Genomic DNA, 21,308 nt, shown 5'->3' with positions numbered 1-21,308 from the left:
TTTTTCCTACATCTCTTCTTATAATTTAGAATTTTCTTCATTGCATTATTTTACATTTTACATAGTATTTTACATTTTCATAGTAATGGATGGGTGAAATTGAATTTGTTAAATTTATTTTCAATCTTATGATACAATAATTGCAAAAATTGTTTGTCAATCAAATCAGTTGATCTTATTACTTGATTTAGTTGATATTATTAAAGGCATGTTTAAGTATTTCTAAATTTAATAAATTTGTTATTTATATATTAAATTTTTAACTTTGATTTGAAGTATAAATCTTGAACATTATAGTTCAAATATATTTCTAAGCTTTTACAAATGTTCATAAATTTCTTCAAAAATATCGTTTTTTTTCATCCTATTGACAATTTATATAATGACAATTATCCAACTATTCTCTAAATTTTTTAATCCGACAAATTTTACTTAGAACTAAAATTAATTATTTTGATGTATAATCAACTTTATATTCAAATATTTTTGCCCAGAATTCAAAATAGTGTATTTTAATAATCACGATGATAAGAAGAAGTCACGCAAGAAGCGAAATACGAAAAGAAACAACGATTTTACAAATGTAAAAGAGACATAATTATCTACCTCGGTTACTCAGATAAATAGACATAATATTATAATCCTTGAATTATAGAAAAATCGAGATGCGATTATCGGATTATAGCAATGCTAGGAACGTGAATTACTCGCTTTATCAAGCAAATAGATATAATAGTGACACAAACAATTTATTTGTTCTCCTTCGACACTCAACATCATGATTTTTAATTTTATAATACGGATTATAAAAACTAGTTACCGAATTGCAATTAATTAATGTGATTTGTATGATCAAAAAGTACCATTCTGACCCTTCATGTTTGACACCATACGTTTGAACAATTTACTACAATAAACTGCAACGAACTAGTCGGAATGTTAATATTAAATAATAACGGAGTTCACATATTCATCATATTTGCATATATTGTATATTTAATGCAATGAATGAGTATAAACGATCAAAGTAAAGAAATACGTATCATTTAAACGCGTCTTCCATTTTATTCGTCTAAGCATACAATTTATCGATATAATTTGCAAACGATAGCGTGAAAAATGAAATTACAAACTAGTTTTAGTGCAATCAACAATATTCAAGAGATGTTATCTAAGTAAGGTTATACACATACTAGTAAGCAAGCACATGAAGGATTAGGAGGTTATTTTATTTGGAGATGATCTACGAATTATTCGATAAGATTTAACATAAACTTGCGAGACGCTTGGGGAAGATTTTTATTAACAAACATTCCCTGTACATAGATATGGCAATTTACTCAATAGCTGGCATAATAAATATTTGTTCTAATAAGATTGTGTTGTGTGTACCCTGGAAACTCGAAGGAATGACAATAAATCCATTAAATTTCTTATGCGATGACGTTAATGATGATTTTTTATTATAGACTATCGTTTTCGACATTTACGTTGTACAATTATATACAAAAATTACTTGAAGCTTTTAAACTTCTAAAAAAGGAATATTTATGTGATTATGAAAAAGATGAGATTATGTGATGGATATCTAAATAGTAATTTAACAATTTTTAATAGTAAAAGATGATATTTTTTTAAATTAATTTTTATGAATACTTTCATTCATGATTATAGACAGCTATATAATTCGACAAAATACAGTATTTGTATTATTTTAATAAAAAAATTAACTAATAACGGTAGAACATAACAAATCCCATTTATTTATCAATATTTAATTTAATTATTATTAATCTTATATTATGTATGTGATATAAGGGACTGCAATTTTGAAATAAAATGATAATTTAATTTTTTATCTAAAATAATTGTATTTAAACCAAAAATTTTTAAACACAATAAAATATATCGAAGAAACAGTATAAAAATCTTTGATAATTATACTCCATTTCTCTGTATCCGATAAATAGATATTTAAACAATAATTGTAATTTTAAAACAGATAACCTCAAATGTTTCAAAAACTTTTATAAAATTTAATCTGCCAATGAACTCAGTTAACAGATAAATAAATTCTATGTATCTAAAATTCTATATATGTAAAATTTATAAATAATAAAGTTTATTTAAATTTTAAAAATACCAAATGTAATTCTAGAGGAATCGATGTATACATAATAGGTGAATTGAAATAATAAAATATTGTAAAAAATGAAAACAAATTCATTTTATAATGTTAAAATCATCTCATTAACATAAATATAATATGTGTATTTCTATCTTTATAAACAGATAATTATTAGAATATTCATAAAAATACATGATAATATTATGTATTATTTCTCTTACTATTATGAAACTTTCTATATTGCAAGAAATTTCTTAAAAACAATATAAATTATGATTGTAATGCTTATCGGATTTAAAAAATGCTATTTTTGTAATAATTTCAAAAAAAGGAAAAAAAATTATTGATTTTTCATAAAAATAGAATATTGAATAAATAATAAAATTTGCCTAATGATATTATTTGATGTATTTTCAAATATTTTAAATACGTTAGATATTATATTCACAGTGATGCTGTATAGGCATCATTAATTTTACATTTTTCGACATAAATAAAAATTACGTTAAAATATTGTATGTAAAAAAAAAAAATACTGGCAAATTGTGGATCTTAGCAAAATATAATTTATTTTGAATCCTTAAAAAATTAATTCAATTTATATAAATGTTTTTTAAGAATAAAGAATATTATTAGACAAGTATGTTAATTTATTTAAATTTTTATCAAAATCATGTTTTTACAGCAATATTTCAACGTTAATGCTATTAATATATAATATAAAAGATAAACTTATCTTAAATGAATTGTTATTTATTATATTATACTTAAAATATAATATTATTACGTTTAAATAATTCAAGGCGTATGGATTGTTTTAAATAATATATAATAATATTGCATTACAAATTTTTAAATTATAAAATAAAGTGAATTTTAAAATGAAATTATTTAAAAGTCATTCATTTAAATTGTATGACTATTAATAATAGGATATAAAGATAATGCAGATGCATAAAATATTACAATTAATATAAATATTTACACTTTTCACGTACAAAGCCTCATAAATAAATACAAAAAATAATTTATTTCAGTATACAACTGTCTTATTTGAAATTACAAATATTTTTCATACAACGAAATAAGGATACGCATTGTTTAAATAAGCGATGCTTTTAATTAAGTTTTTCATACATTTAATTTCATTATTCCACTAATTGGAAAATTAATCATATACGAGTTTTAACCGCGATAAAGTTATATGTTGACTGAGATGAAGAATTTTGAAAATGAGTTTAATCATTTGAAGGACTATAACGCGTTGGATTTTCTTTTCGTGCTCTCTCATATACATCAAGCTATACGAAAATTTTTAATTAATAGTTCTTTAATTATACACTGTCGTTAATATTGAGATTTATTATAACTATTGATTTGAAGTTACATTTTATATTAAAATTTCATACCAATTTGCAAATAATTAAGAAATTTACGTAATAGTTGTACAAAAATAATGGATCGATAATTAATAGATATGCATGAATTTATACGTTTTCAAATAATAATTGAGAGCAAAGAATTTATGACTCATTTTGTAATTTATAATTATAAGTTGATTATATGTAAATTATACGTATATAATAATTCTCTTATATTGGTGCGTTACATAAAATATTTGGTTTAAAGAATGTGTAAAATTTTAATTAAAAAGAAATTCAAGACAAAATAAAAACGAAACTAATTAATATAAAATTTTTTTTTAATAATTAATACTGTAATTAAATATTGGTTATAATTTAATTGACCTATACACTATATGAAAACATAAGAATCTCATTTATTTCTCGAAATATTAAATATCTATATTATTTGGTATCGTACAATTGCTTTAAAGTTGTAAAAATTATTTACTATATTACATTATTATAATTCATTTTCAAGCTGCTGTTGTTAAATTTCATAAATTTTTCTCAAACATGAAAATTAACGTATAACTATATAAATTAATGTTAATATATATACAATATTTTCATATATTATAAATAATATCAAATGATTTGTTTGATTGTATGTTGAATGTGTTAGTGACACAAGTCAATGAATAGGGTTTCCATTAATATTTATGTGTGCATTTATGTGTACGTATATACATTACAAATAATAAGATTTATTTTATCGAATTTCTAAATTCTGCATAATGGCATGAAAACTAATTCTCGTAGAATTCTCAATGATGAATTTGTTTTACGCATTTAAATAGATATATATCACTTCGCACATTCTAAACATTTGAATTTAAATGTTTTTTCATGCACTAAAAGTAAGCTCGATCAAAGTTAGTTGGTAATTAATTATTGATCTTCGCTGCTTGACAAGAATAATATTAAAAATTTTCTTTTCAATACTATTTATTCACGACACTACAAAAGTATATATAACAAGTCAATCAAAAGATTATCATTTTATTGTTTATTATTTTTAGATTGTATTATAAATATAATATAAATCTACAGTAATCCATACCGCTAATGTTATTAAATTTGCAATTGTTAGGTATTAGTAATTTCTGGCATTAATGCTAATTCAGTAATGTATCTGATAATGCAAGAATATTAATAGTTGGAAACACTCAAGTAATAATTACGAATAGAACACAATGAAACAATAAAATAGTTACAATTGAAGAATATATATTAATAATGCATAGATAATTGAATTTGTCATTTTAATATCTACGATTACTCTATGTAAATTGATTTTCTAGCAATATTTGCAATTTTTCTCTTCTGTTAATTTGATAAAAGTAATCTGTATATACGACTGTATTAATCTTGTATCTCACTTGGGTAAATATACTTTTAATGTAAATAGACCTTATGTCAAATTTAATGTATAATGTGTATATTAAAATTGACAAAAGTCGCACTGCTACATCCTTATAGATTAATGAAATTTTGTTATATATGGCAAAGAATGAATTAACTACGAAAAAAGAAATCATATAATAAAAGAGAGAGAAAATCGTTTGTATATTCTAAAAAAAAAAAAAAATCCATGATACTGATTTATATAACGCGATGTAATTTACAGTCATGATGCAATTACCATTTACTCCTTCACGCGCGTAATTTGGTAATATTATTGTGTATAAAAATAACTCAGAATTTGGCTAAGTAACCATCGTGATTTTAATTCAATACATAAAAATTAACAAATAATAAATATAATATCATATAAATTAAATTGACAAAGGAGAGATGATTGTTTCTAGTGGTTTCTAGTTTCTAGTTTTTTCATATATTACGTATATATCAATTCAAATTGTAATTTTTTTTTTATTGATTAGGAAATATAAAATTCGATTTGAATTTCTTACTCTTGAAATTTATTTATAATTTAATCTTCAAATTAATGAAATAACACATTTCTAATATGATCTTTAATAATAGTATACCTAATGTGTATTTGAATTAGAAATTTATGTATTGCATTTTTGGATGGCAATTGCTCATTATCAATTCATAGAAGATTAAAATTTAAATTAAATGAAGCATTTTAATTAATTAGCATAATATATACATTTTCCTCTGCATATATTTCATTAATTCGTTGTTATTCTAATTAATCGAAATTTCATCACATACAAAGTCTTTCAATAAAATTTAACAATTATGCAACGCCAAAGAATAATTTAACATTTTTGTAAATATTCGGTATATTAAAAAGTTATGAATTACAAGCAAAAAGTGTATAATAAGTCGAATGTACAACCAATATTATTTACATAGAAGAAAGTTATCTCAATCACATTGGCAAATTTATTCATGACCTTTTAGCAAAAATTTTAGATATCCGAATCTTATTATCAACAATGCATTTATTGTTATAATAAATGTTTATAACATAGAGGGTAATGAAATTAAAATTTTGCTAAACATTGATATAACAAAATTATTTATACGTATCAGTCAGTAATACACTATATTTTTGGAATACTTAAATATCAAAAATATTTTGTAAATATGAAAGATTATTTAAAATGGTCTCGTTAAATAAGTTTTATAATATAAGAGGGAGAAGGAAAAATTAATCTGCACGAAAGTAAGTTAAAATGTTCCAAGTCCCACATCCTTTGCTAAAAAAAAAAAAAAATTACTTTTAATGTATAAAGTATTCTTCTCGCTAATAAATGAGATAAATTATCATATTTATATAACCATGGCTGATCAAGCATGAATTTTGATTATTTCATTCGATGAGAATGTGCAAATAAATTTTTTGAGGTATGGAAACAGATCATCGGTTAAGTAGTCAATGAAGTTTCCGGATTCCAACTCCCACGGTAACATGTATTTTTAAATTCGAAAGTTTTATTTTTAAATTACAGCAATGCTAAAAATAAGTTTCTGACAAATATATATAAGCATGCATTACGAAGTGTGGAAAAAATAGCGTGTCCTTTGATAAAAACAGACTAACCGAAGTGAAAGCGCCCAACAGCCTCGTAATAATACGCACTCGGCAAATAGCTAAGCGAAAAAATTAGCATTATTAGTCATAGTTTGCCAAAAAGGACAGTTTAGAGGATGAATAAATGTTATTTATTTAACATAATGAACATAAATACAATAACATAAAGAAATAAGTATGGATCAGTTGATTATTAATGAGTATAAGAAATTCACTTACAACGAGGTGAAACATGTGTGGTTCTCTAAAGGACAAAGGAAATATGCATTGACAAAAAGAAAAAAAGAAAAAAAAGAGAAAAAAAAGAGAAAAAAAAGAAAAAAAAAAGAAAAAAAAAGAAAAAAAAAAGAAAAAAAACAGATATTATATAGTAAGTAAGATTAGGTCACAAATTTTTATAAATCCAGAAGGAGGTCGAAAGCAAAAGAAATACAAGCACAAGGCACAAAATTTTCGGTGACCACATTATGTTCATTCGAATTTAAATAATCTCACCTTGCGCCTAAAAACTGGAAATGGCCGACAATGATAACAGTGAGATACCAACGAACTCTCAAGATGCTTGTCGCAATGCGTCGTGATCCGATCGTAAATCTCCTCATCGACGATGGAGAAATCCTTAAAAAGCCAGGCTGCCGAATTCATAAACGACCTACGCTTGCTAGATCTATAGATCCATGGGCAGAGGAAAATTTGCTAATCTCTGATTGAATTTAAGCAGGTCAGCTGACTGGACGTCAGTAGTATAATTTGTGTAATCGAAGCTGCCGGAAAGTTAAGGACATTAAGTCGATGATACATAATGATCTATATTATCAAAATATATATTAAGGTTTATTATTATAATTTGGATATTAAATCATTTTTTTCCAATATCCTACTCTGCGTCTATTCTTCATTTTTTATTCTTATTTTTTGTCTCATTTATAAGCGACTATTTATAATTTCTATTTATTTAAAAAATAATACTATCCTGCATATATCTGCTTTCTAAATTTAACATTTTTTTTTTCTTCTCCTTTTTCTATTTCTTTTCTTTTCTTTTCTTTTCTTTTTTTTTTTTTTAAGTGCACTTGTGATATACGCGTAAAATGCCGAGAACGAACTGTGAAGTACCTAATACAAAACTCGACTAAAGTAATCCTATTTATAATGCACATGTTGTGCCACCTTTCTTATATACACATTTTTATGTATTCAAGAGACGTCGTATCTCGTATTATTATTCACGTGTACTTTACCATTCATTCTCTCTTGTATACTGTAAAAAAGAAAGTCCTAATTACAGGAATAGGCGAGAAAACAAGTTAAATGACTTTAAATATAAAAAGCCCGTATATCTGATACCTTGTCTATGAAGGAGCGATATATTATATTAAAATATTATTGTATTCGTTTGTTGTAGTTCTCTATTGGGACTCGATAGGCTAAAATTGAACAAGAGTAGTTATTGTAAAATACCAACGATGAAATTACGGAAGAATAGTTTAATTGTTAGAATTGAGCGACTAAGTGACATTAGTGGTTGAAGGACTTAAGAATCCTAGCCAATATCGCGAATTATAATTCGCATGGTAAACGGAGATCTAAGGCGAACTGTAGAGTTATTGTTATTTTAGAATTTAAGGGACAATAGAATATAGTATAATAACTTTTTTTCACAATAACACTGATAGTGGGATACAATAGCACATTGCTTTTTTTCTCAACTAAGCTAAAAAAATCAATAGACTCCTAAAATTCGCAGAAATATAAATAAATTATGTTCTACGAGCAATTGAAAAATAATTAATTATATTTATTGCAGCTCGGAATTCAAAGTGGAGCAGCTGGCGCCGGGGTTGGTGCCACAACTCGACACTCGCAACAGGTTTCTTAAAGCTCCTCTCTCTCTCTCTTTCTCTGTATTTCGCGGGTGCGCGCGCGCGCGCGCGCACGTGTACTCTCTAGGTTTATTAAAACGCTCGTGCGATAATGGCTCGTCCTCGAAGCTAAACGCCGGTGCCGAATATTTTCGAAGAAAACACGACTACTCCCTTTAATTGGAGCTCCTACTGATATGATTCACGAATGGCGTGCGATTATTTTCAGACTGCGCGATTGCAATCGTCGTGGGTCTTTGATTTTACAATGATTTTTAATAAAGGAGGAGGACTCGATTGCATATACGTTGGTTGACATACAATAAAGCCACACGTGCAGTTCTGTCGTCACTAGCAACGGTCGATGTATAAAAGCAACTCACGTCAATATCGCGATATACATGCTTCTTTTCTTTTTGTATTTTTTATTTTTTTATTTTGCGTATCTGTATTGGGTCTCGTGATACACGGTATCATTGAACTTGTATAGTTCTTTTTGCGATACATCGCGGCTCGACAGTTCGATTGCACAAGAGCGAAAACCAATTTTCGCATCGCGTTATAAGGAGGAGAAACTTCATCGTAGAAATTGAGAGCTTTTTCAATAACATTATTTCTACTGTATAAATGTCATTGATTAACAATGTAATTGTATCCGTCACAATTATAAATTATCAATAAGATCCACTCGAACTATCGCCGTTTTTTTTTTTTTTTTTTTTTTTTTTTGTGAAGATTCATCAGATAATAATTATCTACATCTTGGGATAAATGTAATATAAGAATTTATGTTCCACTGGCGTCTTGCAAAATTATCTTATACAAAAAATATTATTTTTTAGTTACTGTTTAAAGGAAATAGAATATTACCGTGAATTTTCTGTCGGTGACAAAATTAAGGAATTTAATGTAAATTAAATTTAATAAAATGTAAAAATTGTTAACTTACTGCTAAAGATATGAACTTTTTATTATTACTATTAGTTTAATATTATTCACTCACAGAGTCATTTCAGTTATGACAGTTTCATTCCATCAATTCTTATTAATCTTTATATATTATTTCATGATAATAAAGAAATTTTTTATACATATTTCGATTCATATATTTATTTTATTTTTATTTATTTATTTATTTATTTTTTTCATTACATAACAATAAATGATAATGAAAATAACCATAACAGTTAATTCATGAATAAAGAAATTATTTTTGACTTTGTTTATTACAATATAAGAATAGAAATAGAACAAAAAAGAAATAATTACATGTAGGTAATCAAAATACAAAGAAAGATATCTCTTTCTTTAATAACGTAAGCTGATAAAATATTCATACGTAACTTATGTTACTCATTTAACCGAAAGAACCAATAATTAACTCTTATGATATAATAATAAAGTCATATTACAATATTATGTTGTACAGACAAAAAAACTTGATGTATAGTATTTATTACAAATTTTGATATTCTTAAATTACACGCTGTTAATAGTTGCCTTAATAATATTCAATTATCGTACAATTGTATATTAATATAAAATTGTGAAACTATGTGCTCTTTATTATTAAAGAGTGTATTGCAAAAAAAATTTCATTTATTTATTATTATTATTATTTTTTTTTTTTTGAAGTATTATAAATTAAAGGAAACTTCGTGAAACTTATCCATCTTAAATATATTTTTTTACATCATTATAATATGCCTTTATATCTATGATTAAATAAATTCACTGGAATAAAATATTAAGTTTTATAAGAGTTAAATAAAATGGCTAGTTAAACGGATAAAAAGACAATCGCTCGATCAATGCGGTCGAAAAGATATTAGGACATCGACATTCCGATTCTTGCCATTACTCTACTATGTTTGAAACTGTGATATTTGAAATATGCAAATATATAAAACTTAAGGTTATAAAATTCATAATGCGAATGAATAATTAAATAGGAATGATGAAATGAATTCGAGTCCCTAAACTCGTATAATAGTTTGCTTGTTAATCATTAGAATATCATCAGATATCTTCGCCCTGGTGCACATTCAAATAAATTACCCTTAGGCTCCGATTAGGACGATTCAATGCTATAAACATGCGTACGCATTTATGAATATGCATTTTCTTCTTCTGTCTTTTCGAAGAAAGTAACAAGAATTTATTTCTCATTTACATTGTCTTACTAGGCAAATACTGAAACTACCACTTACCAAAATATTTTACTCGGAACATCGAAAATGTTGTTTTACTCGTTCACAGAATTATGAGTACTTTATGTACCTCAATTCCCTATTCAAGTAATTATTTATAATTTCTTTGTCTTTCTTCTATAATTTGAAACTAATATAATTTAAAACGAATAAAGTCTATGCTAAATCCTACTAATTATAACATTAAGATTTATTTTTTATTTGAAAATTTATAAAAAAAAAAAAAAACGTGTTATAAAATTGATTCTGTTATTTTTTTTAACCAATCGTTGGTTTGATTAAAAATCTTTTCTCTGTACAAACTTTGTATTGGGCGATACATGGTTATACTTCTATTTTCCATCCCACACTCTAATTACGCATCCATAATAATTAGCACGATTCAAAGTCCTAATAATTTCGATCACCTAATTACATATTATATAATAGCTCTTTTATATATTTATTTAACATAATTATTTGATATATTATTAATTACATTTGATTTAATTTCCATCAATTCTCATTGCCTTTTCATATCTTATTTATAATTATCTTAAATACCTCTATTCTTATAAAACATGAATGATCATATTATTTTATAAAGTTCGATTTTCAAATGAAGCAACAATAGCGGTAATTTCAAGAGTTTGTTGGGAATATAAAATACTGAATTTTATTTCCATTCGTTATTATTCTAATAATATATTTTCATTTTTGTAATAGAAATATTTTAATTTATATTTTATTAAAGCTCAATTCGCGAATAATTTCAGATTAATAAAATTTTTATAATCTCGATTTATTTGCTTGTATTAAATGTTGCATTAAATCGAGATTAGCTGTATATATTAATAGTTTTGGCATAATATAGAAATACTATAATTTTTCATATTTTTATATAATACAATGAATAATATGGAATGCAACAAATAACAATGCTTGATCTTCTTATAATCTACCAAGAATCTGCTACTTTTCTTACGAAATTTTTCAACTATCTCATTACCGTAATCCGGAGCTTTGAATCATTAATTAATTACTCAAGCTCATTAAAAATACTTGTCCTTATGAAACTTATGCTATATAAATCTTACCTTATTATATTTAATCATATTATTTTATAAATTTTTCTTCAATTTATATAAAAACTGTACAAATAAAAATTATTTCATTTCCGATAAAATTATTAATGTTAAAATATTGTTTTATCGAGAAATATATAGTTATATAAATTTATCAAACATTATTATAATATATTTTATTATTAAAAAAAAAAAAAAAATATATATATATATATATATATATATATATATATAACTAATATAGTTACAATTAAAGAAAAAATAACTATATAGTATTAATAGAATTTTTTATGTAGATAATCATATTAAATATCTACGTTTAAATATTCAAACTGTGCCAATTAGAATCAGAAAAATTAAATTTGTTTACGTTGTCAGCATAATTGTAAAAATAAAATAAACGATAATTTATATAAATCCAAATAATCTTTCCAATTGAAACAATTAGTTTACAATTTTCTATTAATATTTTAAAAAATCTTCGACCCCTATAAAGAAACGCATACTAATACACCGAGTGTTGATAAAATCTTCAATACCACACCATCTGTTAATCAATTAATATCATAACATTAATATTAATTCTGAAATTTTTTATAAATATCATCTATGTAAAGTCAGAAATCAGCAATAAATGATTGTTGAGATTCGATTAAGGAAGGTGACCGGTAATCTAATGTTAAGCCTTCTCGATCTGAATTTATTAGTTTGTAAGATGCACGAAATAATGTTAAGAATTCAAATTTTTTTAAACTAGCCGAAACGATTATGTGCTTAGACTTTTGAATGTGAATCTATATATATATATATATATATATATATACGTGTGTGTACGTGTATTATGATATGTCGGCAACCACTTTTTGTCATCTTGTACTTTAAAACTTTATACAATGATAATATAATTGCGAAGAATAATCCAACATCATAGTTAATTTAATATCAAAATTTTCATATTCAGAAATCTATTATGAAACTCTATTCAAATCATGTTCATAATCATTTTTATGAACATTTAACATTTAACAATTTCCAACAGCTTATTCCATATTACTATTACTCATAATATAAGGAGAATTCATATATTGTTTACTTCATTAGTAATATTTGTGATATCGTACTGACTTTTATATTTATATATTTCTTTATCTATCTATCTATCTATCTATCTATCTATCTATCTATCTATCTATCTATATATATATATATATATATGTGTGTGTGTAAGTGTGTGCGCACGCGCGCGCGTGTGTGCGTGTAACTAATTTTTTTCAGATTTTTCTAGTGTAACAGAAAATTATACATTCATATAAACCATATAAACGTATATTAATTATCTATAATAGTATATAATTAGAAACATAGTGAAGCTAACCATGAAAAACACTCTATATATATATTAAAAAAATACTCATATAAAGAATTCAAAAAAGCAATTCAATGGCAATTAAAGAAAATAATGTTAAAATATTAAAGTAATATATTTTTTGTTGGAAATATTACTGTCTAGCATTAATCAATCGTAGACAATACCACAATGCCGATGATCTTATCAAATAAATTTTTATATCTTCATTGTGTTTATAAGACTTTACTTCATATTTTACTTTCCGTATAATAAATCGAAGTTAAATAACAAATCTTATATAAACATTATTATATATATATATATCTCATATAAATATTATATAGCTATACGATATTATAAGTTTAAGAGTCTTTATTAACGTTTATAAAAGTATGATGAATCATGTATAATGAAATTTACTAAACATTAATACAAATTTTCATAAAAAATATTTTATATTAGATTTCCCATACTAATATTTTTTATCATTTTTAATATAAAAAGTAGACGATCTATTTTTATAAAGATCTTATCGAATATTTTTATTATCTATATTCAACATATATAAATGACCTTGAACTTTACAGTTTTCTCAAATCAGACAATCGAATTTGAATATTTTAAGTGCCTCAATGACTATGACAGCTCAAAATGCCTAATTAATACCCAATTTCTAAATATATACTTAATGTTATATTAATACAAAGTACTATTTGCAACTCAATAAAATTTTCATAAATGAATAGATTGTAATTCGATTATCGTTAGTCAGCATTCGTCTATCGGATCATGATGTTAAATATTATTTGATTACATAGTATTTCATCTCTAATTTGTACCAAGTAAACTGTAATATTAACAATTTTTTGTTCTTCCTTTATAAAACTATATCAATCGGTATCATTGTATTTTTTTTTTCTCAAAAATAATATTAAAAGAGTATGAATATACAGACTCTGACAGATCACTGTTGTAATTGGTATAGATGATAATCAGTCTTTTTCTAAATAATTTCAAAAATGGTTTTGCAAGTCTTATTAAAAATTTGAAATCTATTTGAGATAGAATCATAGCTTGTTCAAGTTACAAAATTATATAATCTGATAATTTTATTGATTTATTTTATTTAAAAATTTTTATTACAAAATTCAGAATATCTGCACTAATCTATTAATTTGACATTTTATGAATAACTTATCTGCGAATGTAGAATTTATGTGTAATCAAGTAAAATGATTCCTAAAGTTTATGCCAATGAATGTGACCATATTGATTTACCACTTATTAATACTAAAAATTATGGATCATATTTCGGCCATAAAATAAGGAAAAATCTTAATAATTTCAATGCAAAATGTTGAAAATTAAAAAATGAAAAAATAAAAATTGCTTCACCCGATTAAATAATGTTTTTGAAAAAATACCTTTAGTCATTGCATTTTAAATTTTTATTTTCTATTTTACTTTTTGATATATGATTCAAAAGATATAATTTTTCCGTTTTTGTTCAAATATAAAAATATTAAAATGCCCAAAGTGAAAGCATTTGTCACAATTAGAATTTCATTATATATAAATTTAAAATTGTCATTTCCATTTATAGGAACGATATCCATTTTTCAATATTTATTTATATTATTATTCCTTATAATATAAAACCATAAGAAATTCAACCTGAGACTGTATAATTTTTATTTTAATCTATGCTACTTAGTAACGCGAAGATCGTGAATTTTTCATTAATATTATCCTTAAGATAATATGATTTTAAAATATTTTTTATAAACGATTTTCAATATGTCACGAGCGAAAGCTTATTATAATGGATATTTCAAAAACGATAATCATTACCATAGAATTAACATTTTTTCAATCCTTAACTCTAAATGAGCTGCATATTCGAATTTATATCTTTTGTGATACGAAGAACTTACATTGTTTTTTCTCTATATTTTAAGCGCGATAAGTAAAATTTTAAAAGTACGAAAATAAGATTATTACCTCTGAAATTTCTGAAGAACTGTCCAGCGTTATATCGTCGCGTGCGATCGCCAAAAATAAAAAAAAAAATAAAAAAAAAATCGTTATCAAAATCGACGAGACAAATAAAAATGTTTTTCTCGTTAAATTGTGAATAACTTTGTCGATATTATGAATGATTGTGCTCAATCCAGTAATGTGGTAAATTGTAGTTGAACCATTCAAGAAAAAAGTGAGAATTCAAAATCATCGGCAGAAAGCCTTCGAGTAGAAAGTACAGAGGCGTTTTACTCAGGGGCAAGAGAATTCCCGGTAAGTAAGAAGACATCCTCGAGCATATCAAAGCACGTTCCGCACTTCGTAATTGCCGCCCGCGTAAAGTCCCGAATGACTACGTCATTGATTGTGCAAGATCATGAAATTTAGTAAATCGTCATAGGGGCGATTGCGATCTATAGGTCAGAACCATTGATGGGTTTCGTTTTCTTTATAGGAGGAAACGATGTCCGTTAATATAGATTTTTTTTCTTTTTTTGGCGAATTTCAAACTTTATGCATCAAAGTTTACATAATGATTTAAGCTGTTCTCGTGAGCTCGAATTAATGAAAATCAACTTTCACGACTTCAATCATTTTTAATAGTATTAATTTCTATTTGTAATTTCAGTTGATTAAAAATGGTAAATATAGGTAGGATTTTTTTTTTTTTTATTCATTTCAAATTCAAAAGAATAGAATTTGAAAGGGGATTGATGCTTCTCTTTGATATAAACAAGAATGCGATCGCGATCTCGAATTAAATGTTTTGCCAAAAGAGACGATACACATTTATGCAAAATTATATGATTAATTAAAGTTTTTTTCTTTTCTGAAAAGCGTTCTTGTAATCAATTGGTAAATGTATCAAATTCACAAACAATTGAATACTATATATATATATATATATATATATATATATATATTTTACATAAAATATAAGAGCAAGACGATAAGATTAAGAATTAAAAAAATCGCACATGTTAAGAAAATTATTTTGTATAAGCATGTGCGTTGATTTTTACTATAAATAATTCTCGATTTGTTCTCATTATCTTATTTCTGCGTATCGCGTAAGTTTCTAAATAAGAACGAAAATCCCAAGGCTCTAATTGGATTCTCATTGGAATCCACAATATCATTAAATAGATGGTCGATGATTAATATTCAACTATAGGATATACATGCAATATACTCCACAGGCTGAAAAATCATATTAAATCTGTCGTTATGAGAACAGTGCGAACTTGAATAATAGAGGCTATTTTGTTAGAGGAGAGAAATAGAAATTTTCATTGATTCAAGGTGAAGGAACGGGACGGGAGTAGCATGTTTTTTTTTTAATGATGCACTGTTGCAATAGGTTGACGTAACAAAAAAAAAACGAATAAAAATAACTTTACAGAATTTCGTAGTGAACTTGTGGTTATTTTTAAACACATGATTAAACAACCGTATTCGATTGAGTATTTTGGATTATGAATTTTGTATTTATCTTTTTAGCACGCTTTTGCATAAATTTATAAAGCACTTCGATTCGATGGTTATTTATTATATATAAACTATGCCACCGATCCGTAAAGTTATGCATTATCATAAAATATTGTCAGCTAGTTTAATTAAAAAAAGATATTGAAAGTCTTTTATCGTTCACCCTTTGCTTGCTTAAAGTGAAATTTTAATAAAAACGCCTCTTCTCGGAGTTAATTTTGCATATTATCAACAAAGGAGGTTAAGGTAAGACTGACTCTCTCCGGCATTCCAAACATTAACGAAAGGACCAACGACCGGCCCGAGTAAAGCGTCATGCAGAAAGGAATTCACGTGGACCGAAATAATTTGCGCAACGGAAATAAAAGTGATAATGAAAAGTAACGTAGACCCGTTGACAAAAAGCACCGCGTAATCCTTCCAGGAAGCTTAGATACACGGCACCGGATCCTGAATTAAAAGCCTCGAGTCATTCGGATTCCGTAAAATTTACTACGCGGTACCACGAAGACAATTCGTACGCTTAAGTATTTGTATCGCTATATTTAAAGGAGAAGTGGCGCAGAGGAAATGGGAGAGAGAATTGGTTGAGGAGTGCGTGGGTGTTACGCGCCATTGACGCAATATCCGGATTCTTGGCGTGCCCTTATCTCCCACTGATTTGCATTTGCAATCGGTTATTCCCTATTGATATGCGTTATCTGGCCCGTGTGAAATAACCCACCACTCGATTTATCTAATGATAATGTTCAACTTTTTTTTATCACGAGCGAATATTACTTTGTGCTTAGATGTATACAATTTACTATTAAATCTCCTCCCTAATTTAGCCCATCGCATAGCCAACTACGATATCCAATGAAAATGTTAAGCGACCTCCGTTGACGTTCTGCGATTTCGCGCAAATAATACGTTTTTGTTTAATAAAAAAGTCAAAGAGAGAGAGAGAGAGAGAGAGAGAGAGAGAGAAATAATGAAAGGAAACGGGAGGAGTATACGATTTTATAAAGTCATTGCGCGTAAAAGGTAAAAAGATATTTATCGGTGCTTCATTGCAAATGGAGATTGATAACACTATGAACAAGAGCTTGTACACTAATCTTGATGAAAATTAAATAAAAACATGATTAGCTATGTTTTATCATATACAGAACACTTCTAGTAACAATTTTAATAAATGAAATTTTGAGTAAACATTTGATTAATCATGTGACAAGCCGATGATTGTAATAGTTACATATTAATGTTACTGCAAAATTTGTAATATTCTATTGATTTGATAATAGTTTCAAAATTACTCTACGTGCAAATTTATTTATTAAATTTTTAACTTCGTTATTTCGATTGTTTAATAAACACTGCTTATGGTATTAAAAATTGATTAAATAGGTCACCCTTAAATTCAGCGGATAATGTAATTGACGTAACTTAGTCAATTTAAAGAAAATTATAGAAAATATTAATAAATAATTTATAATATTACTTTATTTTTCAATTACTTTATTATAAGTTCAAAGATAAAACTAATGAAAATTACAATGAAAGGATTTAAAAAAAATTTTCATCTATTTCTCTCTATTAATGAAAAGATTAAATTTTTGTATCCTTTAATATGAATATTCCTTGTCGTTTCATTTACATTATAATAATAATAATTTAATAATTAATTCATTAATATAACTAATAATACAATTTTTATTGCAATGATAAATCAAATTATTAATTATTTAAACATCATTTGTTTCATAATTCTTATTTTGCGCACTTAAAATGTATGAAACGTAACAACAAAATTAGCACCTGTAAAATTCAGTCGAACTTTACTCCTTTTTACGTCACTATACATAAGTGGTAACTTTCTTTTTATAGATAACCTTTAAACTTTAATCATATCTATAATGTAAGCTATATCTAAATCTATAAAGTATTTTGTCAATCTTATCAACGAGATTCACTTCACTTTCTTATTCATTAGGCCGACTTCAACTTAATAGACAACAACAGCTTCTTATATTTTGTTCACTATACTTGAATAATTTGTATCAAATCTTTATGTAATATAATTTTTAAATTTTAAACTACATAATTGAATTTTATAATACATTTATTATCTACGATATAATATTCGCAATAATAATAATAATAATAATAATAATAATAATAATAATAGTAGTAGTAGTAGTAATAGTAATAATAATAATAATAATAATAATAATAATAATAATAATAATAATAATAATAATAATTCTTATTATGATTGGCATTATAATTATAACAAATTTTACAAATATTTTACAAAAACTTAATTGCAGAAAGTTATAATGATCATTGAGTAATAACAATTGATTATTACTTAATAAACCAAAAAATAATTGATTATATTTATTAAAAAATACTTCATCTACATATAAAAACAAAATTGTAGATTATAATATGAATGATTAAAAATATTGAATTTAATTTAAAAGAATTATTTTTGAATATAATATTTAAAAATTTCTTTTAAAATATATCAATTATTATATGTTAAAATGTCATTCTATTGAAACGATTCAGTTGCTCTAATATGAAATTATTAATAACTTTACTATAATGTATTAATTTTATTTCAAATTGTTCCATTCTCATTCATCATAAGTAATAACAATTCAAAAGAGCGTCACTACGATTTTCAAATGGAGTTAGTTTTTGAAAACGAAAGAATTTTTATCGAAATCTTAATAAAGTACGATATTCACTACTAAGTTAATATTCTAATATAATTCTGATTGACACTTGGTTTATGTAACATAAATATAAATCAGACAGTTATTTAAATATAATTTAAATAATAATTACAAATTATAATTATCTTGAATGTAGAAAAGTAATTTAATTTTATTCTAACATTGACAAATTATCTGCCTTACTTATTTTATGAAAAATATTTCTCATGCCTAAGAAATTCTTTTTAAAAAAGTTCTTGAAATGCAAAATTTAAATTTACTGTTACAATCTAAGTTCAGAGTTTTATAATGAGTGTACTCAAGATAGAGTTAGATTTGAAGTTATGAGGAATATTATCGATATATGTCAGTCTTACATCAAGGAAATAATTCTTTTTATATCAAGAACTCGTTACTCATCATTTTACTACACAAGAAATGTCTATCATAATCGGCATTCTAAGAAATTTTGTTTATTATTGAAACGAATAGTTATGTTCGAAGAACCGTTTTTTTTTCTTTTTTTTTTCTTTTTTTTTAAATCATTTCGTAGCGCGTTAAACCTGCAATTACAATTACAACGAGGAAATAAATTGAAGAGAATAATTTGTTTGTACAAAATTAAATCGTTTTCTCATTGCTATTACAAATCTTTTCCAATATCAGAAAATTAAACTGAATAAATCTTTTTAAAGAATAATGATTACTATTTACTCAATTGAGAAATAGGAATAATTGAATAATCATTTTCAATGATAAAATCTAATATTTATATACTCTTAAAATCAATTGTTTTGCATGGATTGTAATGATTATATATAGCGATATTCATAAAATCGTTTTTTTTTTCAATATCGATTGAAACGAGTCACGATCGATTATCTGAGGTCACCATACGTACTATATTAAAAAAAAAATATATATATATATATATATATATATATACATTATCTCGAAACTAGGGTTAGATTTTAATGATCAGAAAAAGGAATTGAAGCTTTCGATAAGAATGTACGTCGTACGATCTGACGTCACAAGCGTGATACTAATAACAACAATCCTTTAAACGATACGTATTAATAATTACAAATTTTTAATTTCTGCTCGAAAAACCTATTTTTTAAGTAACGTCGATGTGCGTACGTGCGTGAGTATGTATGCGCCTGTGCGCGTGCGTGTACATTTATTATTAAAATTATAGATAATTAAAGAACATAATAAACTGCATATCATTGAATTTGGTATTTATTTTATTAATTGATTATTCCGATAATCTATGCTTAAACTTTAGCATAAATGTCCGAAAATCAATATCAATTTTTTAAAAATATTTTTACTTAAATATTGCTCCAATGAATTGAGGCTTAAAAAGACTTTTTGATTTGTGAAGAAGAATAGTGTAAAGTTTTTATTTAAATATAAATTTAGTTTGTTATATATTTATTTTGCTTATATATCGTAGTTATTTGATTTAAGAATATTTCGATGGATTGGAAATGTACCATTTTAAAAATTTATAACTTTTTAAGTAAATGTACGAGTAATTTGTACACATTAGAATTGCATCAATTCCGTTATATTGCACTTAACGGAAATTGTGTGCGTACACATGCATTGTGTAATCCGAGTAAATAGACAGATTAATAGTAATAACTAGATACATCATTATTATTTTATAAAAATATAATTACAAATGATAATTTGAGCGAGTAGTTTTTTAATATAATTGTATAATTTTAACTATTGAATATTAAATATTATGATTTTTCTTAATGGCTAAGCGAAGTTTATTACCATGTTCAATCTTGTTTTTTTTTTTGTTTTTTGTTGTTGTTGTTGTTTTTTTTTTTTTTTTTTAAATTTGTAGCTTATTTTAAGGAATAGCTACATAAAAATTAAAATAAATAAATAAATAAACGAGCATTGCGCAGTAACGTAACGCGTAGAGAAATAAATTTACTAACATGTACGTGTATTAGAATATTTTAAATTTATAAAACGTATCTCTCTCAATTTTATTGGAGAATTTAAAAAATGCATAATAATGTAAAATGCATAATAATGGCATGTT

Source organism: Ceratosolen solmsi, unplaced genomic scaffold (assembly GCF_000503995.2).
Source record: "Ceratosolen solmsi marchali unplaced genomic scaffold, CerSol_1.0 scaffold13, whole genome shotgun sequence".
NCBI classification, from domain to species: Eukaryota; Metazoa; Arthropoda; class Insecta; order Hymenoptera; family Agaonidae; genus Ceratosolen; species Ceratosolen solmsi.
Note: the sequence above shows the minus strand (reverse complement) of the source record.